The following is a 24,098-nucleotide window of genomic DNA, read 5'->3' on the forward strand; positions in this document are numbered from 1 at the left end:
GGTGGTTTTGATAAATTGCTATCCACAGAATACTTTTTTAAGACAGGTTCTCACTCCATCATCCAGGCTGGAATGCAGTGGCATGATCTCGATTCACTGCATCCTCCACCTCCCGGATTCAAGCAATTCTCCTGCCTCAGCTTCCCAAGTAGCTAGGATTACAGGCACACGCCACCGTGCCCGGCTAATTTTTGTGTTTTTAGTAGAGATGGGGTTTCACCATGTTGGCTAGGCTGGTCTTGAACTCCTAACCTCAAGTAATCCACCCACCTCGGCCTCCCAAAGTGCTGGGACTACAGGCATGAGTCACTGCGACCCATAGCATTTTAAAGTAAAGGTTCAAAGAAGTTGAATAAAGGTAAGTTAGGAGGTGGTGGAGTAAGCCGTAAAGGCAGAAATGTCTGGGTTTGAATATGAGTTCTATCCATCATCAGCTTTGTCAACTTGAGTTAGATAAACTCTCTGAGCCTCAGTTTCTTCATCTATAAAATGGAGACAATATTCCTCTCCACATGGCTGAGGATGAAACAGAATAACACACATGAAGCATTTAGCTTCTTCTCTTGCATGCTCTCATGCAATCCATCACTTCAAACATCACCCATCACAGGAAGGCTCCCAAGTCTCCTTCTTCAGCTGAAACCTGCCCTGTTTTTCCAGGTACCCACTGGATTCTTTCTCTTGTATGTCTTGTATGCCCCCAGTCTTTGTTTTGTTTTGTATGCCCCCAGAGTCTCACTCTGTCGCCCAGGCTGGAGTGCAGTGGTACAATCTTGGCTCACTGCAACCTCCGCTTCCTGGGTTCAAGTGATCCTCCTGCCTCAGCCTCCCGAGTAGCTGGGCTTACAGGTGCTCACCATCATGCCCAGCCAAGTTTTTGTATTTTTAATAGAGACGGGGCTTCACCATGTTCGCCAGACTGGTGGCCTCAAGTGATCCGCCCACCTCGGCCTCCGAAAGTGCTGGGATTACAGGTGTGAGCCACTGTGCCCGGCCCCATATCTTTAAATTACAAAATATCCGGAACAAAACCTTCTCAAAAATGCCGTTTAAAATGGTATTATTTTCCTGCATTCCCCATTTACCCAAAGACCAAAATAACTGAGAGTTTTCTTCTATCCCCCCTTCTCCCTTTACCCACACTCTCAATTCAGTCACCAACTCCTGATAATTTTTTTCTTCCAAATCTTCTGGAATCTGTTTCTTCCATTTATTTCCATTCTGACCCAGAACAGGTGTCCAAGGTTTCCCACCCAGACTATTGCAAAAAAAAAGGGGGCCAGACTAGTCTGAATGACTCTGGTCTCATAACCTTTCAGGACAACCTCTCTAACCAGTCCTAAAGTGATCTTTCTAGAATACAAACCAGGCCTTGTCTCTCACTTGTTTGCCCTCCACCTTCTGTGGGCGGTGTCTAAAGGAATAGCATGTAAACCGTATAAACCACAGCCTTCTCCCAGGCCACACCTCCAGGCCCTCTCCTGGCCTCTGGCCACAGCAAACTTCTGCCTTCCTCTGGGAAACTCTCTCTCTGTCTCTCTCAAGCCTCCTTCTCTTTGCACAGGGAACTTTTCTATAAGCTGTTCATTTGCTCATTCATTCAGCAAATATTTTTAAGAGCCTGATATATGCCAATTATCCTTTAACTTTAAAAAGGATGGTCCGGCATGCCCCAGACTACTGAACTCCTAGAAACTTCCCTGGTGTAACAGACCCCTGAATTTGCATAGAGTTGACCTCCCACCACGGGTTCACAGGGGTCTTCTAGGACAGTGTTTCCCAACCTTGACACTATCGGCATTTGGGGACAGATAATTCTTTGTTGGGGTTGGGGGCTATCCTTTGTGTTGTAGGGTGTACAGAAGCATCCCTGAACTCTATCCACTAGATGCCAGTTGCTCACATCAACCAATTATAACAACCACAATATCTGCAGATGTTCCCAAATATCCCCTTGGGCTTAAAATCATCCCAGGTTGATGCCCTGTATTAGGGCATCTATGATACTTGCAACTCCCAGATCAGTAAGTCCAATTAGCATGATGTCACTAATAGGTGAGCCAGAGCAATGTTCTGCAGAATGTCAGTACGATCAAGATCCCTGCAGACATGCAGACAGTGAATGTATACTGCTGTTCTTGCCACAGAAAGGCCAACCACTGCAGAGTCCCCCTATTGATGGAGGTCGAGAAGAAATCATTTGCCAGATCAATAGTCACATACGAAGTTTGAGAATGCGTGTTGCTCTTCTTCAGTAAATATAGCAAACCCAGCACAACAGCTTCAAGGGGGCTATCACCTAATAGCATGTGCCATAATTTATCTGGTTTTTACAGGGACACAGTGCGTAAACTGAATGGAGATATTATGGGGACCACCACCTTGCAGCTTTGATGTTCTTGATGACAGCAATCATATCTGCACTTCCTCCTAGAATGCCTTGTTATTCCTGATTACCATCTTGAATAATGGGGAAAGAACAGTTGCAGATATTTTACTTGGCCCTTCCCACCATGTTCCTTACTTCACAAGTGGGAGTTCTGCCAACCACTAAATGTATCTATCCCAATTATATATTGGGACCTGATAAATAACCACAGGGTAGTTTTTGGACCCAGTGGACCAAATGGACCCATTGTGAAACAGACTTGGGGTACAACTCTATTTATCACCTGACTTCCTAAAACTGCCAATCTAACAGGGGACAGGGCAGGTGGGGAGGGACAGCATAAGGCATTTAAGATCCCTTGGCATTGAAGCGGCTATGTTGTCTGGGGTAAATACCTGGGGTTCGTCATCTCACACGGGGAAAACTTAGGACATGGACACACATGAGGCATTTAGGAGCAGAAGTTTAATAGGCAAAAGAAAGAGAAAGGAAAACAGCTCTTTCTCTAGTGAGAGAGAGGGAACTTCTGAGAGGAAAAGGCCTGATGGGGGTGGATGTGCCAGATTTTATAGTCAGGCCTGAGGAGGTGGTGTCTGATTTACATAGTGCCCACAGATTGGTTTGAGGCGGTGCCTGATTTACATAGGACTCACAGATTGGTTCAAGGCAGTGCCAGATTTACACAGGGCTCACAGATTGGTTCAATCAGGTATGATGTTTACATACCACTGGGGAAGGCTGACCACCCCACCCTAATCTTATTATGCAAATAAACTTTCCCCTTGGCTGGGTCATCTTGTCTGCTCCTTACTGTACACCCATCTTGAACATGATTGGCACAGCTGCCAGCATCTATGTCTGCAGTTTGATTTTTTTTTTTTTTTGAGATGGAGTCTCCCTCTGTCGCCCAAGCAGGAGTGCAGTGGCGTGATCTTGGCTTACTACAAGCTCCGCCTCCCAGGTTCAAGCCATTCTCCTGCCTCAGCCTCCTGAGTAGCTGGGACTACAGGCGCCTGCCACCACGCTCGGCTGATTTTTTGTATTTTTTTTAGTAGAGACGGGGTTTCACCGTGTGCAGCTTGATTTTACAGGCTGCTCTTTGTTAGAAAATGATTTGGGGCTGCTTTTCATTAAAGGAAAAACCTTACTGAGGGCATCCATACTATCTGCCTAAGTAATTTCTTCTTAACTCCTGTGTCAGTATCAGCTCAAACCTTGTGTATTACTAATCCTCAAAAAGTCTGAATTGTCCCCATTCTCCGGCACTAGTTACTTGGGGAAATGGCTGCAAATTCCTTAAAGGGGAAGATTAGAAGAACAAATTTTCATGTATACTGTGGAAAATAGCAGGGTCGTTCTTCAAGGAGGCCTAAGTCTTCCCCTCAATCCACGCATCAGTCATTGCAATAAAAAATTGGGGACTCTCACTCAGTTTTCAAATGTATTTGGTTGGTGCAAAAATAATTGCGATTTTGCTATTAAAAGTCATGGCCAAAATTACGGTTACCTTTGCATCAACCTAATAAGTCAGTTTGAAAACTTTACTTCAAGCTAGTTTTCAAGCTGGCTTACATTTGAAAACTGAGACTGATGTCAATCTTCTATTCTCCAGCTTTCTTTCTTATTATACAATCTTAATAACACCCTAGTTAGCTGTCCTTCTGTCTCATGTCTAGGAACACCATGATCTCTTAACCATTGCTACAAATCTCTGAAGGTTGAGGCATCCTAAGTACTATTCTGCACTGCTTCCAATTATAATCATTATGGCCACCTTGCCTCTGGTGGTTACGAGCTGTCATCCAGTTTTATAATTCTGGAATCTCACCATCCCCATTGACATAAAGAAGTTCAGTTCCAGCCGGGTGCAGTGGCTCATGCCTGTAATCCCAGCACTTTGGGAGGCTGAGGCAGGAGGACTGCTTGAGGTCAGGAGGTCAAGACCAGTCTGGCCAACATGATGAAACCCCATCTCTACTAAAAATACAAAAATTAGCCAGCCATGGTGGTGGGTGCCTGTAATCTCAGCTAAGGCAGGAGAATTGCTTGAACCTGGGAGGTGGAGGTTGCAGCAGGCCCGGATTGCACCAATGCACTCCAGCCTGGGTGACAGAGTGAGATTCCTATTAAAAAAAGAAGAAGAAGAAGAAGTTCAGTTCCATGGAAGTGTCTGTACCCACTACCCCTGCCTACAGAAGACAGACACTAAGCTTCTCAAAGATATTAGTGAGCCCTTCACTTGCGTATTCCTGCTGCATTCACAGCAAAAGTGTCTCCCGGTCTTTTTCAGGAAACACAGTGATGTGGCAGGTTCTCAGGATTTACATAGTAAATTCATTCTAACATTCCCAACTGCTTGAGCCTTAGCCCCTTTCTCGAAATAATGCCAGATATGCTCCAGCATTTCCACCTTATCAATTGCAGCCATCATCCTATCCAAACATCATGGAGCTGTCTCAAAAGATTATTAGGACCAGCTCCAGGTAATCATGATGATCTAACACCCTCAAGATACGCTACTACAAGGTGTTTGCTAATTCATGCTTGCCAGCTCCTGTAAGCCTTCGACACATAGACTGTTTCCTCCTGGAGCAGGGATTGTACTTCCTCATTGAAGCTGTGCTCAGGCCTGACTCTGGTTGTTAACCAGGAAATAATGAGAGATAGTGGAGACATATCAGAAGAAAAACAATGGTCAATGTGTGGAGCACCCCCAGCTGAGGTCATAGTCTAATGCCCTGGGAAGAGGAGGCTGTTCTCTCCCCAAGTTGTTGGGAACAGCTTCTGCCAGCCAGGAAGCTTCAGGGAATTGAGGGCTACAATATTCTTAGCCTTGGCCATGCAAACATCACCATCCAAGGTCTTGGTGGTCTACTCTCCCATCAGGTCTTTACTTTGACACTGAGGAGCTGTTAAGGCTGTGCATCTTGCTTCTTTTGCATTTCTGCCACCCTTATAATGAGACCCTGGGTTTAAGAACCTTCTATCCTGTGGGTTTCAGAGATGAGAACCTCCTCTCAAGTGACTTCAGAAATACTCTGCCTTTCAGACAGGGCCTCAAGGTGGCAATTAGCTGCCTTACACTTGTTATTTTCTTTTTGCAAGGCTTCCAATGCCTTCAAAAGTTACCACCCACATCCAAGTCCTTAGGGTTATTATTGCTCCAAAATGCATCAAGTGTCTCAGTGTCTTGTTAAGTCAGTATTTTGGCTTCCTCCTCTACCTCATCCTAATTAGCTTCAGATAAAAGTTTTTGTAATTGTGATGCTGCAGAATGTCAAAGATTGTCACCATCCACTTGCTGCTACCAAAACCCATCAGAAGCTCTGCTTTCTAGGGCCACGTTTCCCTGGACAGTAGAGCCTGGGGCACACGTTTATGTGCTAAGACTTCACTGACAAGTGCAATCCTGGGGAAGCAGGAGTATGAGGGAGACCGGTGAGGCAAGGAAGAGGAAGACCAAACACAAGGGCATGGGTTACTGAGCTACTTTTCTTTTTTTCTTTTTTTTTTTTTTGAGACGGAGTTTTGCTCTTGTTGCCCAGGTTGGAGTGCAGTGGCGCAACCTCAGCTCACTGCAACCTCCACCTCCCAGGTTCAAGCGATTCTCCTGCTTCAGCCTCCCAAGTAGCTGGGATTCCAGGCACAGACCGCCATGCCCAGCTAATTTTTGTATTTTTGGTAGAAACGGGAGTTCACCATGTTGGCCAGAATGGTTTCGAACTCCTGACCTCAGGTGATCTACCTGCCTTGGCCTCCCAAAGTGCCGGAATTACAGGCGTGAGCTACAGTGCCCGGCCTACTGAGCTGCTTTATAATAGCCTGGATGATGGCTTGATCTCATATAATGTCTTCAGGAAGGTCACATGGATGCTTGCATCTCAGAACTGTATCTGGGGCGGGGCATGAGGTGGAGAAAGGAAAATAACTAATTAGCCAGTCCCTTCCTATCCACCACCTACTGCTAGGCAAAGTTGGCAACAGGGGGGTTTTAGTTTCTCCATGCTTTCTAGATACATGCCCCAGCCTCTTCAGGTGAATCTTCTTCTAGCCAATTTAGTACTGCATGGAGAGCAACTTGGCCTGTAGTACAGGCAGCAACAATGGCAGCAATGAACTGACTTTGTGACTGCAGGAGCAGCACAAGCCATGGCTGGGGTCAAGCCAGCCAGTGGGCAAGAGAGGTGGGCAGCTCTGTGGTGGTACAGAAACTGAGTTAGAGACAAGCCCTAACCTCAGGCCTCACACTTGAATATAAATAAGCTCATTTCAGCACAGGCGCAAGATGCAGAGACTGGCAAAGTCATGTGAAGTCCTATCTGATTCTTTGCAAACTCATGCCCTTAGTTTTTGGGGTTTGGGTGGGTTGTTTTCTTGTTGTTGTTTGTTTGTTTGTTTGTTTTGGTATGTTTGTTTGTTTTTGTTGTTAGAGACAAGGTCTCTCTCTGTCACCCAGGCTGGAGTGCAGTGGCACAATCACAGCTCACTGCAGCCTCGAGCTCCTGGGCTCAAGTGATCCTCCCACCTCAGCCTCCAAGTAGTTGAGACTATAGGCACGTGCTGCCACACCCAGCTTATTTTATTCTCTCTCTCTCTTTTTTTTTTTTTTGTAGAGGCAGTATTTTGCTATGTTGCCCAGCTGATCTCGAACTTCTAGCCTCAAGCAATCCTCCTGCCTTGGGCTCCCAAAGCACTGGGAGATTTTGTTTTTTAAAAAAACGAAGTAGGCTGGGTGTGGTGGCTCACACCTGTAATCCCAGCACTTTGGGAGGCTGAGGCGGGCCAATCATGTAAGGTCAGGAGTTTGAGACCAGCTTGGCCAACATGGTGAAATCCCATCTCTACTAAAAAAAAAAAAAAAAAAGCAGTGGTGGCTCACACTTGTAATCCCAGCACTTTGGGAGGCCAAGGCCGGTGGATCGCTTGAGGTCAGGAAATCAAGACCAGTCAGGCCAACATGATGAAACCCCGTCTCTACCAAAAATAACAAAAATTAGCCAGGTGTGGTGGCATGCATCTGTAATCCCAGCTATTCAGTTGGCTGAAGCAGGAGAATCACTTGAACCTGGGAGGTGGAGGTTGCAGTAAGCTGAGATCACACCACTGCTCTCCAGCCTGGGCGACAAAGTGAGTGAAACTCCATCTCAAAACAATAAAAATAAAAATAAGAAACAAAGCTACATAACAGCTAAAATGTTGACATTTCCTTAATGCATTAATTCAACCTGAGACATTAGCCACAGATTTTCAGGGAATTATGCCTGTTCAACCAGTAAAGCTGATATAGGAAACCAGAATTGGTTTAAACGATGAATTGTATCCCATTGGGCACATTCTTTCAGCTCACTATTGCTATTCTGTCTTGTGGATTTTTGCTTAATTAGCTAGACAAATTGCATAAATTCTGCAATTCTGTTTTTACTTTAACTGTGACCAGTGCTCCTTTTCAGTTTCTCATAGCTTTCTACCCTTTAGCTGCTAGACATCCCCAATCATAAGGCAACTTGAAGTGTGTGCAAGGGACAGAAGTTTGTATATCTTAAACTACAGTTTGGTAAAACACAAGACAAAGGGAGGGAAGGGGGGAGAGAGAGAGAGAGAGACAGACAGACAGACAGACAGACAGACAGAGAGGAATAAAAGTCCTATTTGCACTTACCATGAATTTGGGGGACTTGAAATATTTTAATTGTAAAATGTACTATATCGGGCTTCATTACAGATTTTGCTCTTAAAGGTACATTGACATTGACCATATTATATTTTATCTAAATTAGGAAAATTCTCTTTAAAGACCCTGCATTGAATCTTTTTCATGCTAAGTATCATTTTGTGATATGAATAATTGCAACTGATTTTTATCTGTTGTGTATATTCACATTTATCCAGAAATCTTTCGGGAGGCTAGCCCTGTATTTTACATGTTTGGTTTAGGACTTAGTATCCAAAGCATGCTTTGCTTTTATATTAAATGAATACTACAGTGCAATACAAGTCAATACAGACCAAAAACAGGAGCAACAACAGAAATGCATTCAATGGTATGACAGTAACTTTGTCATGCCAACAAGGTCCTCCTTGTACCTCCTTTGTACCCATTTGTCTTGGGTACAAAGTACACAAGACAGTGCACAGTCACTATATTTTTCTGGTTTTGCGTTCAGTAAACCAGCATTCATGTGGCATCTGAATACCAAGACAGGGCAAAGTTTAGACAGTCACCTTTCATTTTCATCTTTCATTATAATGAGACTTGACGTAACCAGCTGCCTTTGAAGTGCATGGCATGAACTTGCCCATTTAGCTCCCTGCTCTGCCAAAGGCCTATGGAGGAACAAGACTGGTTGTCCTGATGTACAGAGAGCCAGCACAGTGTTCATCTATAATACGACTATGGAGAGGGGAGAACTTTTCATAAAAATATCCTGTATTCCAACCTGAATCTTTCAGACTGGATGAGAAAGGATTTCTTAAGACACCCAAGCTATTAACACTTGGTGGCCAGTCACGGAGCACACTGCCAGGCACATAAAAGCCTCCCTCAAAACCATGCATTTGCTTTAGGTCCTTAACTACTTTCCAATTTATTCATTTTCTGCAATACAGTAGGAAAGAAACTTGCACAGATGAGAACCACATAGGAAAACACGCTAGGGATATGACTTTATTTTTTAATTTTTTAACTTAAATCTTATTTAAGATTATTTTTTAATTATTAAATTACTGAATTTTTTAATTTTACAAATAATAGCCAATTGCATAAAAATAATTTGTTCAATAATTCATTTTTTCTCCACTGATTTAAAATGCCTCCTTTGGCTGGGCACAATGGTGCATACCTGTAATCCCAGCACTTTGGGAGGCCAAGATGAGTGGATCGCTTGAGTCTAGGAGTTCAAGACCAGCCTGGCAACAAGGTGAAACCCCATCTCTACAAAAAAAATACAGAAATTAGTGGGGCATGGTGGCACACGCCCATAGTCCCAACTACTCAGGAGGCTGAGGTGGGAGGATGGCTTGGCCCTGGAGGTCGAGGGTGTAGGCAGCCATGATTGTGCCACTGCATTCCAGCCTGGGTGACAGAGTGAGACTCTGTCTCAAAATAAAATAAAATAAAATAATGTGCCTCCTTTATCGCATGCCAATTTCCCATGTATAATACTCATACAGTTGAACACCTTAAGAGTAAAGACTGAGATTTCCCAAAGATGCAGCAATTCTGCCTCAAGACTGCAACACAGAAACTACCCGAGTTTCCAGCCTGCCTGGCCCAGCCTACAGAATTCAGAATCAAGACTGCAATGTCAACTCTTTATTTTATTCTGTCTGTCTCTTGGTCTATTCCTACACCAGCATCTCTCTCTTTTAATTACTGAAACTCCATAGTTCATCTTCGCCTCGAGGAATGTGAAAATCTCTCCATTATTCTTTTTCAAAAGTTTCTTGCCTTTTCTACTGCCTTCGCTTTTTTAACTTTAGAATAAAATCTGCAACAGTATCATCATCTACATTCAGCCTCAAAGGAAGTTCTTTCCCTTCTTCCTTTATCCAAGGTATACTAATGAAGCATCTACTGTGTGAGGGCCACTGTGCCCAGGGGCTGCTCTCACAATGGTCCCAAGTGTCACAGAGCCACAGTCTAACAGACTACAGACTAGTTAATAGTGACTTTCTGGCCAGGCTTGGTGGTTCATGCCTGTAATCCCACCACTTTGGGAGGCCAAGGTGGGTGGATCACTTGAAGTCAGGGGTTCAAGACCAGCCTGGTCAACATGTTGAAACCCTGTCTTTACCAAAAATACAAAAATTAGCCAGGCATGGTGGCATGCACCTGTAGTCCCAGCTACTTGGAAGGCTGAGGCAGGAGAATCACTTGAACCCAGGAGGTGGAGGTCGTAGTGAGCTGAGATTATACCACTGCACTCCAGCCTAGATGATGAAACAAGACCTTGTCTCAAAAAAGAAAAGAAAAGAAATACTGAATTTCCACAGTACAATGTAACGGGAGAAATAAAGGATACCTGGACACTCAAAGAAAGGACTCGATCCAGATTTAGAGGTTCAGGAAAGGTTTCCTTAAGAAGTGATAGCTAAGCCTCCACATAAGCAAAGGAGTTGGCCAGAAAAGCAGATAGGGGAGAATATTTCAGGCAGGCAGAAGAACAAGGTAGAAGGTAAGAGAAGGTAAGCTCAGCCAAGAGACTCAGCGGAAAATGTTCAACGCGACTGGAAGGTGGAGGCCAAGGCCAGGGGCCTACAAGCTGTATTAGGGAGTCTATACTCTTTCCAAGAGCAATGAGCTGCCTTAGGAAGCGTGTTGAGTGGAAGAGAGTAAGGAAAATGTGTCAGGACATCTGAAAGTCATTGACTACCCAAATGTTCCCCCACCCTTCCCAGCACAGTTTTGCTCCGTGGTGAGGCAGTGCTATGTGAGTAGCTCTGGTCAAGGCACAGTGAGTGGAAGTGACCTGTGACATTTCCATGCTGAAGCTTGTAAAAACTGGTACTTGACCAGGCACAGTGGCTCATGCCTGTAATCCCAACACTGTTGAAGGACTAGGTGGGAGAATCACTTGAGGTCAGGAGTTCGAGACTGCAGTGAACTATCATTGTGCCACTGCACTCCACCCTGGGTGACAGAGACCTTGTCCCCCAAAAATAAAAAATAAATAAATTTAAAGCTGGTTCTTGACCTTCCACACTGGCTGCCACAGCAATCTGGAAACCACGTGCTGAGATGGTGGCCTCTATGCATGGAAACAGCCTTGATCCCCATGTCAGCACAAGGACAGCTGCCCTGGAGGCTTACCCAACCCACACTGGAGTTTTCACAAGCCAGAAGAAATCTTTGTCATGTGAGCCATTGAGGTATCAAGGTTTATTTACTGCAACAGGTGCAAACTGACTAATAAAGTTTGCAAACATGATCCAATGATTGGGATCCAAGTTTTCAAAGCTCTACAACAACATTAAAAATCCTTGTCATCTCTAGCAAAAAACATGTCTTCCTGCTTTTGAAAGAAGGGACTAAGATAAACTCATGTCACTGCTTTGCCTTTTCAGGGGGTTACAGCTACTTCATTGATGAGCACATTGCTCTGCTGAGCAGACGTGAGATTCCTCCTGTTTAGAGAACTGTAAGTAAACTGTGATATTCTTCTCTCTCTTTTTCCTTCTTCACGGCTCCACCTTCCTTGATGATGTATGTGCCTCTTTGTTCTTTCAGGCCTGGCCCTTCTCCCATCTGTCTTCAGCAGTGAGATGGTCCTGGCTGGTAACTCAAAGGTGGCCATGCAGCAGCTACAGCCACAAACCGTGTCTTCACACCCAGCCCTGTGGCCCCCTCCCAGGGCAGGACAGTCTCCTAACACTGCTGCTCCCACAGGTGGAGGAACCTGAGCTCAAGCCTCGCCTGGTCTCTTATGCTTTGCATGAACTTGGATACATTCCCTGACTTCTCTGAGACTTAGTTTCTTCTTCTGCAAAATGAGGATGATAATGCTTGCTTGAGGGTCTTATGGAGATTTATAGGGAATAACAAATGTAAAGTTCCCAGATCAGTGCCTGGCATAGGATAGGAATTTCCTAAGTCTGTTTTTCTTTTTCTCTTGCCCTTTCTTCTGAGGAAGAAGCTGAACCTTCTCAGATCTTCATGGTTTAATTCTACATCTATCTATCTAGGCCTTTTGATGGGTAAAACTCCACGCTTGAGTGTAGAGGATGCAAAAGATGGAACAATCTAGCTGGAGAGGCAATATGTACCCATGGGGAAAGGTTAACAGGCTTATTAATGAAATGTGTAAATGCCCAAGTGTTTAATATAGACCACAGTGCTCAAGAAGTTCAAAGAAAGAAGAGACACCCCTGGGCTCCTGGGATTCAGGCTAACGATTCAGCACAAGGAAATGGGAAAAGAGAGGCCCTTCCTGCCTGCCTTCCCAAGGCCAAGTCTGCCCACTGCTGAGCTGGCTACTCTTTCTAATCCAAGAAGGTCATCAAATTAATAATGAGGGAGATAGAGATTTTCTGACCAGCTCAGTCCACTCAAACCAGATACGTCCACAGGTACTATCTAATGGTTCAGAAAAGTATAACAAGTATACTTTTGAATGAATTTGCCCACCCAGCACATGCTCTTGGAAGGCCTGCTGAAGGGCAGATATACTGGTTGTACTTCACACTGAAGGTTGGGACTTTGCCTGGCACAATTTGCTCAGGTAGACCCTAACACCTGCACCAGGCACACAAAGAGGATTCCCAGAATAGCATAAGAGATTCCCATTGCTCTGTAAACATTGCACACAAATGCCCTCAAACTCCTAATTCTGGCGGCATTAGTTCCTTATTGATAACCCCTTCAGCTGGTTGAACTGTTTACGTGGCTATGACCAGCACATATAATTTTTGTCAAAAATCTAACAAAGCTCCAGCCACCATTCCCAAAGGAGAACGTGGATTTTTGTGTGATCCTATCATATTAAAAATGCAAAACTATGTAAAGTATGCAATATATCCACTTAACTAAGATTCTAACATCAAATACCACAAAGGCCTGGATCGAAACAAAACAGGTCAATAGTGACAGGTTAGAAATTTTGTTTCTGCTTCTTTCCAACTCCTCAGGTACATGGAAATTTGAGGGAATAGAAGGCTTAAATTCAGATTTTAAGGTAGGCAGGATCCAATAGCTGCTAAAACACTAGCAGCTGGTTAATAGAGGTATAGTGTTGTAAACAAAGGTGGACAACAATCCCACAGTTCTTTCTCAATATATGAACAACATATGGACCCCACATGTTCAGACCTGGAAGGTGGCCGAGTAGTGATGAATGTTCTTCTTTAGCATCAGAAAGCAGTGAGGATGGTCAGGAGACAACAAGACAGAGAAAACACTAGTGTCATCCTTAAATGTTGCAAGAACCATAGTGTGAAGGCAGCTAGGTTTTCCCTATAGTTCCGAAGAGCAGCTCTAAGACCAACAGATAAAAGTTACCAGGAGGCACATTTCACCTACGTGTGAGGGAGACCTTTCAAGTAATGAAAGCCATTCAAAAACTGGAAGAGCCACTGGAGGTGATGAGCGTCCTGTCACTGACAATTCCTACAAAGGCTGTCTTTCACTTTCTTGGCTGCATGGAATTTCAGGGGATCATGAGATTCTTCAGGCTTCGAAGTCAGGTTTTGTAGAGAATTTCCACATGGACAGAGAGGTTAGGATGGGTGTCCTCAAATGACTGCCCACAAGCTAACCGAAAATTCTTACTTCCTTTGATAATATTTTCTTCCACTACAAAGGTTAAGAATTTCCTGCATGCAGGGCTTAATACCTAGGTGATGGGTTGACAGGTGCAGCAAATCACCGTGGCACACATTTACCTGTGCAACAAACCTGCATGTCCTGCGCATGTATCCTGGAACTTAAAATGAAATGATACTTTAAAAAAAAAAGTCCTGCTTCAGATTCTCAGTGAGCAACCTAATCACATCACTAATGTTTCTAGTCTTTTTCCCACCTGACAGGCCACATGTAGGTGAAATTTGTCTCCTGGTAACTTTTATCTGTTGATCTTAGTGCTGCTCTTCGGAACTATATGGAAAACGTAGCTCTCTTCACATTGCGGTTCTTGCAACATTTGAGGATGACACTCATGTTTTCTCTGTCTTGTTGTCTCCTGACCATCCTCACTGCTTTCTGATGCTAAAGAAGAAATTATCTACAAAACCTGTCTTCGAAGCCTGAAGAATGGTGCTCGATGGCATTTGTGTGATTCTCTCCCCGCCCCCTCCCAAAGTCACACCAGCACTCATGCTAAAAGCTGTCCACTCTGAACCTCATCATTTATAATGCAAAAAGGGAATCATTGATTTTGAGCTGATTAGTCATCATAATGCTTTTCTCTTATATGTACTTAATCACTGTGGTTTCTTTGAGGATGGAAAGCTTTCCTTTCTGTGGGAGGATCTAAATAGCTCTCTAAACAGACACCAGCTGGGCAAACAGTGCAGAGAATTTCAGCACAATGTGATAAGAGCAGCCACACCCACAACCCAGGTCGCTTCTCAGTACAGCAGCCAAATTAGAAATAGCTACTGAGCAGATCCTTTTGATCTAACCGTAGGATACATCTCTTTCCCTCCCTCCCTCCCTCCCTCTCTCCCTCTCTCTCTCTCTCTCTCTCTCTTTCTTTCTTTTAGACAGAGTCTCACGCTGTGACCCAGGCTGGAGTGCAGTGGCGCAATCTCGGCTCACTGCAACCTCTGCCTCCCAGGTTCAAGCGATTCTCCTGCCTCAGCCTCCCACGTAGCTGGAATTACAGGCACCCGCTACCACACCTGGCTAATTTTTTGTATTTTTAGCAGGGACGGGGTTTCACCATGTTGGCCAGGCTGGGCTTGAACTCCTGATCTCAGGTGATCCACCCGCCTCAGTCTCCCAAAGTGGTGGGATTACAGGCATGTGCCACTGCACCCAGCCAGGATGCATCCATCTCTTAAGAGAATGCTATATCCAGTCTCACGGTTAGTCGCCAAACCTGAAAATGATCAATGTATCATGGAATCGGAATGTGTCTCTCCCAGGATGGGAAATGGACAGAGCTGGTGCAGCGCCCAAGCAAGGAGGAAATGGGAAAATGTCAGCCATGGGATAGGGGTAATGAAATGCTTCCCTTTAGTCCTCATTTCGGCGGCAGCCTTTCCCATCCTGCCTGGCATCTTCATACTGTGCTAATATTTGTACAGGGGTAAGACCTTCCATGTTTATTTCTTCCTTTTGTCCCGAAGGAAGCCATGGTAGTTTGCAATCTTAAACACAGGAAACACAGAACTCAGAATCCAAGAAAGCATACTTTGCCTCTCTCTCTTAAGGAGAAGTCTCAGCAACTATTGAACAAGCTGTGCCCATCCAACATCATATACTTGTTTGAAGGCAGAATGAGATAGAATGAAGACAATGAATGAATGAATGAATGACTCCTGTAAGATTGCAGACTGTTGATAACCACGTAGAAATCATCCCTTTAGGAATGTTCTAGCATGTGCATGGGTGTAGATGTGAGAAGAATCAGTCTCCTCATGTTTAGGGAAACAAGGGCTGGCCAGGGGTCTTTGCTAGAGAGATTCCTCGGGGCTGGAGTTAGGACAAGTATTTCCAGCTCAATGCACCATGGGACATTGAAGCTAAAGGAAGAGACAGAGCAAATAAGGTCTTTAATGCCAAGGACACCTAGCATGTGACTGTGAGGACAGTCACCCTCCAAGGCAGGTCACATGAACTTAGACCCCACCTTTTTAAGGGCAAGACTGTTTGGCTTCTTGCTCTGGTGGGGGAGTGAAGCCAAATCTTTAATTTGCATTTCCCAGTTGAGTGAAATCGATCTCTTTTGGATCCTGAGATATTGTGGTTGCCTTGACTGGGTAGTATCTTTACATGCTGAATTCCACACCGCCAGCTACAAACACACTTTCTTTATTTGTACCTTGTCTTTATACAGCCTGGGACACACTCAGAGGAGGGTGAGCCACGTTCCGAAAGGGGTACACAGCTTACCTGATTATGCCCACATTAGTGAAGCAAATGGGTCTACCCAGTTGGGTCCACCCAGTCCAAGTCTCAATGTTGAGCCTTGACCAGAGGTTAACTACAGGATGTGGTGAAAACAGCTAAACCATTAAACCCCCTAGGAACTGAAAACTACTCTATATATAGTGTATTTGTTCTCCTAGGAGCTGACATGGGCATCCAAATCTAAGAAGTATGTTTAGCAAGATACTGGTATCAACAAGGGGATGAGGCCCAGGGCATTGTTGGGGTGACAAAAAGCTCCCCTTCCTTCTTTCTAGAAAAGAGGAAAGGAATCAGGCTGGGTTCAGGATTCTGGGGAGGAAGGAGGGGGGCAGGTAGGGATTTGTTCTTGGAACAGAAAAGCACAAGCAAGCTGAGTGGGCATCCACCTCAACGCACAACACTGACCATCCTGCAGACACAGGTGCTGAAGGAGCCTCAGAACACAGCTGGCATCATAGGCAGCACTCATGGACCCACGCAGCCTCCCCAAGCCTGCTGCCCCATGTCCCTTCATGCCCTGCCCACTTTCCTAACCTTCTCCCCCAGGAGTTTCCACCAAGAGAAGGAACAGCTGAGCTCACGGTACCTGGAGTTCTGTTACACACACAGCTGTGCAGGCCCTGCATCGCCCTTGGGCCAGGACAACACTGGGGTTATATTCACCCAGCTCCGCCACCTCCAGTTGCCCCATCCTAAGAAATGGCTTCAAGAAGCAGCCCTGTCCTTTGGCCTGGATTTCTCTACATGGGCTCAACTCACCCTTTTCCGTGTGTCCTGCTCTTGTTTCTGCAGAGGCTATGCTGAGATGTCACTTTCTTTTTTTCAGGGACCTTAGTCTTGGCCTCTCCTTTTGAACTGCTCAAGGTCCCCTGATATGTGTTCTTCATTGAGGTTTTTTTTTTTGCAGAGGTTTGCTTCCCTGGAGATTAATAAATGCCCACAGCACACTTTGCTGAGGAAGTTGGGTGACACTCAGAGAGCTCTCTGTGTCTCTCTACCCTCCATGCTCTCTAGCAACCACATTCTCCACCGCAGTCTGTGCTCTGAAAGTTACAGGAGAGGACTTGCTGGGAAAAACCATTTTTCCAACTGGACTCCAAGTTGGAAACTGTCAAGTGGAAACATAAATACAATGAAAGGCTTAGGAAGAAAACTCAACAACAAATCTCAAGAAGCAGAGAATAGAATGTTGGGTGTCAGGGGCTGTGGAGCGGGAAAAGGGGGAGCTTTTCAGTGGGTATAAAGATTCAGTTATGCAAGATGATATGGTTTGGCTGCGTCCCCACGCAAATCTCATTTTGAACTGTACTCCCGTAATTCCCATGTGTTGTGGGAGGGACCTGGTGGAGATAACTGAATCACGGCGGCACTTTCTCCCATACTGTTGTCATGGTAGCGAATAAGTCTCGCGAGATCTGAGAGTTTGATAAGGGGAAACTCCTTTCGCTTGGCTCTCATTCTCTCTCTTGCCACCACCACATAAGAAGTGCCTTTCGCCTTCCACCATGATCTTGAGGCCTCCCTAGCCATGTGGAACTGTGAGTTCATTAAACCTCTTTCTTTTGTAAATTACCCAGTCTCGGGAATGTCTTTTTCAGTAACATGAAAATGAACCAATATACAAGATGAATGAGTTCTAGAGATCTGCTGCACAACATCATGCCTATAGTTCACACAGTATAATACACTTAAGAATGTGTTAAGAGGGCAGACCTCATGTTAAACATTTTTACCACAACAAATAAACATATAAAATTAAGAACACAAGGAAACCTTTGGAGAGCATATGTTCATTACCTTGATTGTTGGGATAGTATCATGGGTATATGCCTATGTCCAAATTCACCAAATCGTATACATCAAAAGTGCAGTTTTGGTTTTGGTTTTGTTTTGACACAGGGTCTTGTTCGGTTGCCCAGGCTGGATGGAGTACAGTGGTGCAATCATAGCTCACTGCAGCTTCAAACTCCTGGGCTCAAGCAATCCTCCTATGTCAGCTTCTCATGTAGCTGGGACCACAGGCACGTGCCACCATACCAGTCTAATGTTTTTTTGTTGTTGTTGTTGAGACAGAGTCTCACTTTGTTGCCCAGGCTGGTCTTAAACTCCTGGGCTCAAGCCATCCTCCTGCCTCAGTCTCCAAAGTGCTGGGATTACAGGTGTGAGCCCCTGGGGCCTACCTAGTTTTTCAAATGTATCAGTTATACTGCAATAAAGCTGTTTTCCAAAAACAAAAGAAAACTCAACCACAGCTGGTGATGGGCTGTGAAGTGGGAGGGAGGATTCCTCCACGGCTCCCCGACTTTGAACTTGGATGCCCAGGTAAACGGCAAACCAGGGAAGACACAACAGGCGCAGGTATTGGTGGATTTCCACCCACAACTGCCCCACACAGGCAACCACTATATGAAATGTTTTCACCTCTTTGTTCATGATATATATATGCACTGATGTGATGGTAAATGTTTAGCAACCACATCTCCAAGAAGTTGAATGTACGCATGTGGGTATGTGTGCCTATTCCTTTATAACTTTACTACAAATTTTTAAAATTTTTTTCCAGCTTAATTAAGGTATAATTGACAAATCAAAAGTATACATATTTATAATGTATAATGTGACGTTTTGATCTACATACACACTGTAAAAGATCAAATCAAGCTAACATATCCATCACCTCACCTCACATACTTAGCTTATGTTTGTGGTAAGAACACTTAAGACCTACTCTCTTAGCAATTTTCAAGTATACAATACTATTACGATCTGAATGTGTGTGTCCCTCCAAAATGCACATGTTGAAGCCTAATCCCCAATGCAATCGTCTTAAGGGACCTTTAAGAGGTGAGGGGGCCATTGGGGTTGAGCCCTCGCAGAGGACTCAGGACTGAGGAAACTTGTTCTTCCCTTCTGCCATCTGAGGACCCAGCTAGAAGGCACCATCTGCGAAGCAAAGAGCAAGCCCTCGTCAGACACCAAATCTTCCAGCACCTTGATCTTGGACTTCCTCAGCCTCCAGAACTGTGAGCAATAAATTTCTGTTGTTTATAAGCCACTCAGTTTATGATATTTTGTTATAGCAACCCAAACAGACTAAGACAAATACATTAACCATAGTCATCATGCTGTGTCTTATAAATTTTTTGACATAAAGGATGTACAGCACCCAATTTACAAATAATAAGATTGACTTTTATGTAAATCGGTAAAGTCAATTGATTCTTACAGAATGGTTTTGTTGATATTTGCCAAACCATTGTAATTGCAGCCAACATATGGTTGCAATTGATGAACAAGTGTAGTTCCAATATGAATACTGGTTAATATTTTTGTTTACATTAACAAGTAAGAAGAAAGCAAAATAAATGACAACGACATATGGTGGAAAACATTTTCATCACTCATAAGGGCGACTCTTTGTTGAATCAGGTAGTAGTTGTCAAATACTAGAAGACTGTTTGCTCAATTTTTGTGCCATTTACAATGTAGCAGCTGAAGACATGGCAAACTTTTAAGTCAAATCTGCATGACTAACATTCCCCCTACCCTGCCACTTCCTTGTGTCTAGATAATCAACAAAACAGGCAAGCTCTGATTGGCAGCATTTGTCCATTTTTTGGTGTAAATACTCCCATTGTGGCTATTCCAGGCTACCAAGGTGATATTACTGAACACAGAGCTGCAGAGAGATGTACAGTAGCAAACCAGAGTAGCGTATTTTCATCACGCAGATGCAATAGCTGCCAGGCGCGGTGGCTCAGGCCTGGAATCCCAGCACTTTGGGAGACTGAGGCAGGCAGGTCACTTGAGGTCAGGAGTTCAAGACCAGTCTGGCCCACAGGGTGAAACCCCATCTCTACTAAAAACACAAAAATTAGCTAGGCTTAGTGTCACATGCCTATAATCCCAGCTACTTGGGAGGCTGAGGCAGGAGAATAGCTTGAACCTGGGAGGTAGAAGTTGCAGTGAGCCGAAATGGTGCCATTGCACTCCAACCTGGGCAACAAGAGTGAAACTCCATCTCAAAAAAATAAAAAATAAACTGATGCAATAGCTATAAATAACCTCAAAAGCACAGCTAATAGTAAAAGGCAGTAAAATGATTAAGAAATGATGAGTTTAGAATATTATTAAATTCAATATAATTTATTTAACTATAAGTGTAATTAATTTTTAATAATGGCTGTGTTTAACAACTGGCTTGCAAAATTCCTGAAAAGTTAACTGTTGGCTCTTGCATGCCAGTTCAACCCAGCCCCAACACACCATGACAAAAACGCCCAAAAAAAATGTTATTTTGTTTTTGTACTTTAAGAAATGGTAATATGCTGCAGGCACTGGGAGTTGCTTTTTCACACCACATTATGTCACTCTTGTCTTTTGACCCTCAACATGATCCTTGCCTCTTCTTTGCTCTCAGCTGATGAATCATAGGATGGGGCAGCCTGGGAACAGCCCTTACGGTCTCTGTTCTGAGATCACCAGCGAGAAGTGCATGGTGGGACAAACATAGATTTCACTCTTCCTGGAGCAGTGACAGCAGCAGATAACCGGGCTTCCGCAGTAGCAACAGAGGCTTCCTGATCCCTCCTGACTTCTGAGGAGCACCACCTCCCTAGGATTTTGCTCCCTGACCATCCCTTGCAACCATTTTTTTTATTTTTTTATTTTATTTTTTTTTCGAGATGGAATCTCACTCTGTCACCCAGGCTGGAGTGCAGTGGCGTGATCTCTGCTCACTGCAATCTTTGCCTCCCGGGTTCAAACAATTCTCCCGCCTCAGGCACCCGCCACCACGCTTGGCTAATTTTTGTATTTTTAGTACAGACGGGGTTTCACCACATTGGCCAGGATGGCCTTGCAACCATTTTCCAGGCACCTGATTTCCTGAATTAAACCTTTCCTGCTGGAAGTAAATAAAATGGTTTCTGGTTCTCAGATTAAAAGGCTAGAATGTATTCATGCTAATGCCTGTTACCTACTCTCATCATTTTCACTGTGGTATAATGTCCCATTTTGTGACCATATCCCACAGGAGTCTCCCTAACTTGGCTCCATTTTACAACCTGCCTGCCCAGCCTCTGATGCTTTTCATAGCCAGTGTTCTCAGTGTTCACAGAGACTGTGCTGCGGTGTTTACCCAAATGGTTCTCATGCTTACCCATTAGCGTCCTCAATCCTTGATCTCATTCCCCCTCCTTTTCCCATAGATGTCCCAGTAGATCCTGCTTTCCAGTCTGTCACCCTTGGCGTACAGGCTACCGTAAGTTGAAGGAGGGTCTGTTGCTGGAGAAGACTAGTTCATAGGAGTCAGTTCAGGCTCGCAGCTGTCAACATGAAAAAAATCATCTCAGAAAAATGTAGCTCAGCTGCTTACAGTAAGTCCTTGTTATACCTGCGTTTATCTTCGTGGGACACAGATGCAACCGCTTCTCTGTGCTAACAAGCTGATTAAGCTCAGCCAGGACTCTTCCGGAGGGTCCTCCCTCTCCCCACATAATCTATGTTGAGATGCTCAGTACAGAAGTTAATGCATTACTGGGACAAAAAAGTCTCTCTTTAGAGGGTTCCCAGCATCACCAGAACTCCCAATTCTCCTCCACCTCTTTGTATCCCTTTGTATCATTCATTCCTCATTCCACATTTGGTGTCACTGAGCCTTTCAAAGAGGGCAGATAAAGCTCTCTGTATTTCACAGAGAGATCTAGAATTGCAATTACATCCATGACACATATTTTCATGCCCCTCCATTCTAGGGCACTCATAGACCACAGTAAGAGATGCTCCTGCTCCTTCTGAGGAAGCCCAACAGGCGAGATGCACCCCCTGACTGTCCCACCAAGAGTAGACCATCCACCCTCTCTGACCGCATGCTTCACTCTGTCAACATGAAATGGCATGTTGTTCCTGAACATCTCATGATGGTCTGTGCTTCTGTGCCTTTTGCCTATCCTATTTCTGCTTCTGGGCACACCTTTTCTCTCCTTGCCTTTTGGTTGAAGCCCTACTCACCCTTTAACACCCAGTTCATTCTGAGTTGGACTTCTGGAAGGATCAGAAAGTATCCTCTGTGCAGACACTACACATCACTTCACCCTCTTTTTCCCCAAGGCAAACAACACTAACCTAGTCCAGGTCATGTTCCTGTTAGGTCCAGATATGCCTCAAAAACTCTAGCAGAACAGCGCTCCAGGCAGCACTTCCCAGTCAATCACATGAGCAAGCAAGATACATGCCTCTCCGTGTCCCTGTCTAGGTTTCTTCCTTTTCTAGAGACAGGCTGGGGGCTGGCAGCTGGGGCTGTGTATTGCTAAGTGCAATTCCAGGAGTCTGCAGAATGGAAGCCACATCCTTTTTTTTTTTTAGACAGAGTTTTGCTCCATCACCCAGGCTGGAATGCAGTGCCGTGACCTCGGCTCATTGCACCCTTGGCCTTCCAGGTTCAAGCAATTATTGTCCCTCAGCCTCCCAAGTAGCTGAGATTACAGGCATGCATCACCACGCCCAGCTAATTTTTGTATTTTAGTAGAGACAGAGTTTCACCATGTTGGCCCAGGCTGGTCTCAAACTCCTGACCTCAAGTGATCCTCCCACCTCGGTCTCCCAAAGTGCCGGGATTACAGGTGTGAGCCACTGCAACCGGCCAGAAACCAAATCCTTGATGCCTCCAGGACCAGAGGCCAAGCGGACCTCCCTCTTCCAGTGCTTTCTGATCTGTGCTAAAATCAGGTGCTCCCTCTGTTCCCCAATCCTGAGCCACTTGGATGCACATGTGATTTTGGTACAGCTTCCTTTAATTTCACGTTTAATTATTTTTCTTACTACAAATCTTCATCAGAGCTGTACTTCTATGCTTTTTACCTTCATTGGCAAAGCTTCTAGAAACAAAATATGTTATTGAAATTTTAAAATTAAAAAAAATTACATAAAATCCAGTTCAGGTATCTCCACTTCTATGAAGCCTTCTCAACCACCACCAATCTGAAATACCCTATTCCATGTCCTCTGCACCTTGTATAGGATTCTTTATGCCCTTGAGGGATGAGGGAAAGTCTTCCCCCTTAATTTCCGTCACTTTAGGAGCAAACGTAGTAACAGACAAGGAGCAGACTTACTGTTTACTATAAGAGCTGTAGGTTTCCCAAGTTCAGTGTTCATCAGCTAAAATGTAAACTCACTACATGCTTAGCATTCACCTTGGCACAACCAGGTTACCCCTGTGGGACTTGAGGGGCAAAGGGAATCAATGCCAAGATGATGCTCATGGGGCCAACATGACTGGCCCCAGAGTCAAGCATAGGTCCTGATTAGTATATATGTAGAAAGTAATGAAGTTCAATGGACTAGACTGAAGCCAGGGAACTTTCTTTCTACTGAATACCGCTTAGCCCAGTGTTTCTTTTTATTTTTTTTTTTCTTTTGGCCCAGTATTTGTTAACCTCAGCACTATTGACATTTGGAACCAGATAATTCTCTGTTGTACGGGGGTTGTTCTGTGCATGATAGGATATTTAGCAGCATCCCTGGCCTCTACACGGTAGATGTCAGTAACACCCACCCCCAATCAAAAATGTCTCCAGACATTGCCAAATGTTCCCTGGGAGAGCAGTATCATCCCCTACCCTCACCACTGAAAACCACTTATTTTACCTATCCAGAAGTGGGGGTGGGGTGGGGAGGAGGAAGCAAGGAGTTATAACTAAATTATCATTTAGTGGAGTTTGAGATGCTAATGTACCGGAGAAGTATAAAAATATTGCACTCACCTGCCTCTTCACTCAAGGATCACACATGATAAGTCACAACATATTGCAGCCAACAGCAAACACAATCTTCATGAGCACCCATGGGTGCCAGGCAGGAGCGTCCACTACATCGTCTCATCCACACCCACAGCCATTCTGCGAAGTGGGCATTTCCACTCTGCAAGAACCTGAGGCACAGGGAGGTCACGTACCTTGCCGGGGGGAAGAGTTTGGACTTGAACACAGAGCTGTTGATCTCTGTTGCACGTGTTCTTAATCATTAACCTATTGTTAATGATCCCACAAAGAAAGTGGGGGACGACATGGAAGAGAGGGGATTGGAAGTTATGAAATGGGAAACCAAAGTTTACTTTGAGGGGGAAAAAATATCAAACTT

The 24,098-nt window shown here is 44.6% G+C and overlaps 1 long non-coding RNA gene across 1 annotated transcript in view; it reads right to left on the reverse strand.

Moving 5' to 3' along the window:
- Positions 1–23,986, reverse strand: part of LOC105544991 — a 30,357-nt gene extending 6,371 nt beyond the window's left edge. The window contains exons 1-3 of the long non-coding RNA XR_001006849.1: positions 23,723–23,986; positions 21,118–21,283; positions 9,229–9,320 (exon numbers count right to left, since the gene is read on the reverse strand). This is a non-coding gene — a long non-coding RNA (uncharacterized LOC105544991). The remainder of the gene's footprint in view (positions 1–9,228; positions 9,321–21,117; positions 21,284–23,722) is intronic.
- Between the last annotated feature and the right edge of the window lie 112 nt (positions 23,987–24,098).

Source organism: Mandrillus leucophaeus, unplaced genomic scaffold (assembly GCF_000951045.1).
Source record: "Mandrillus leucophaeus isolate KB7577 unplaced genomic scaffold, Mleu.le_1.0 Scaffold315, whole genome shotgun sequence".
NCBI classification, from domain to species: domain Eukaryota; kingdom Metazoa; phylum Chordata; class Mammalia; order Primates; family Cercopithecidae; genus Mandrillus; species Mandrillus leucophaeus.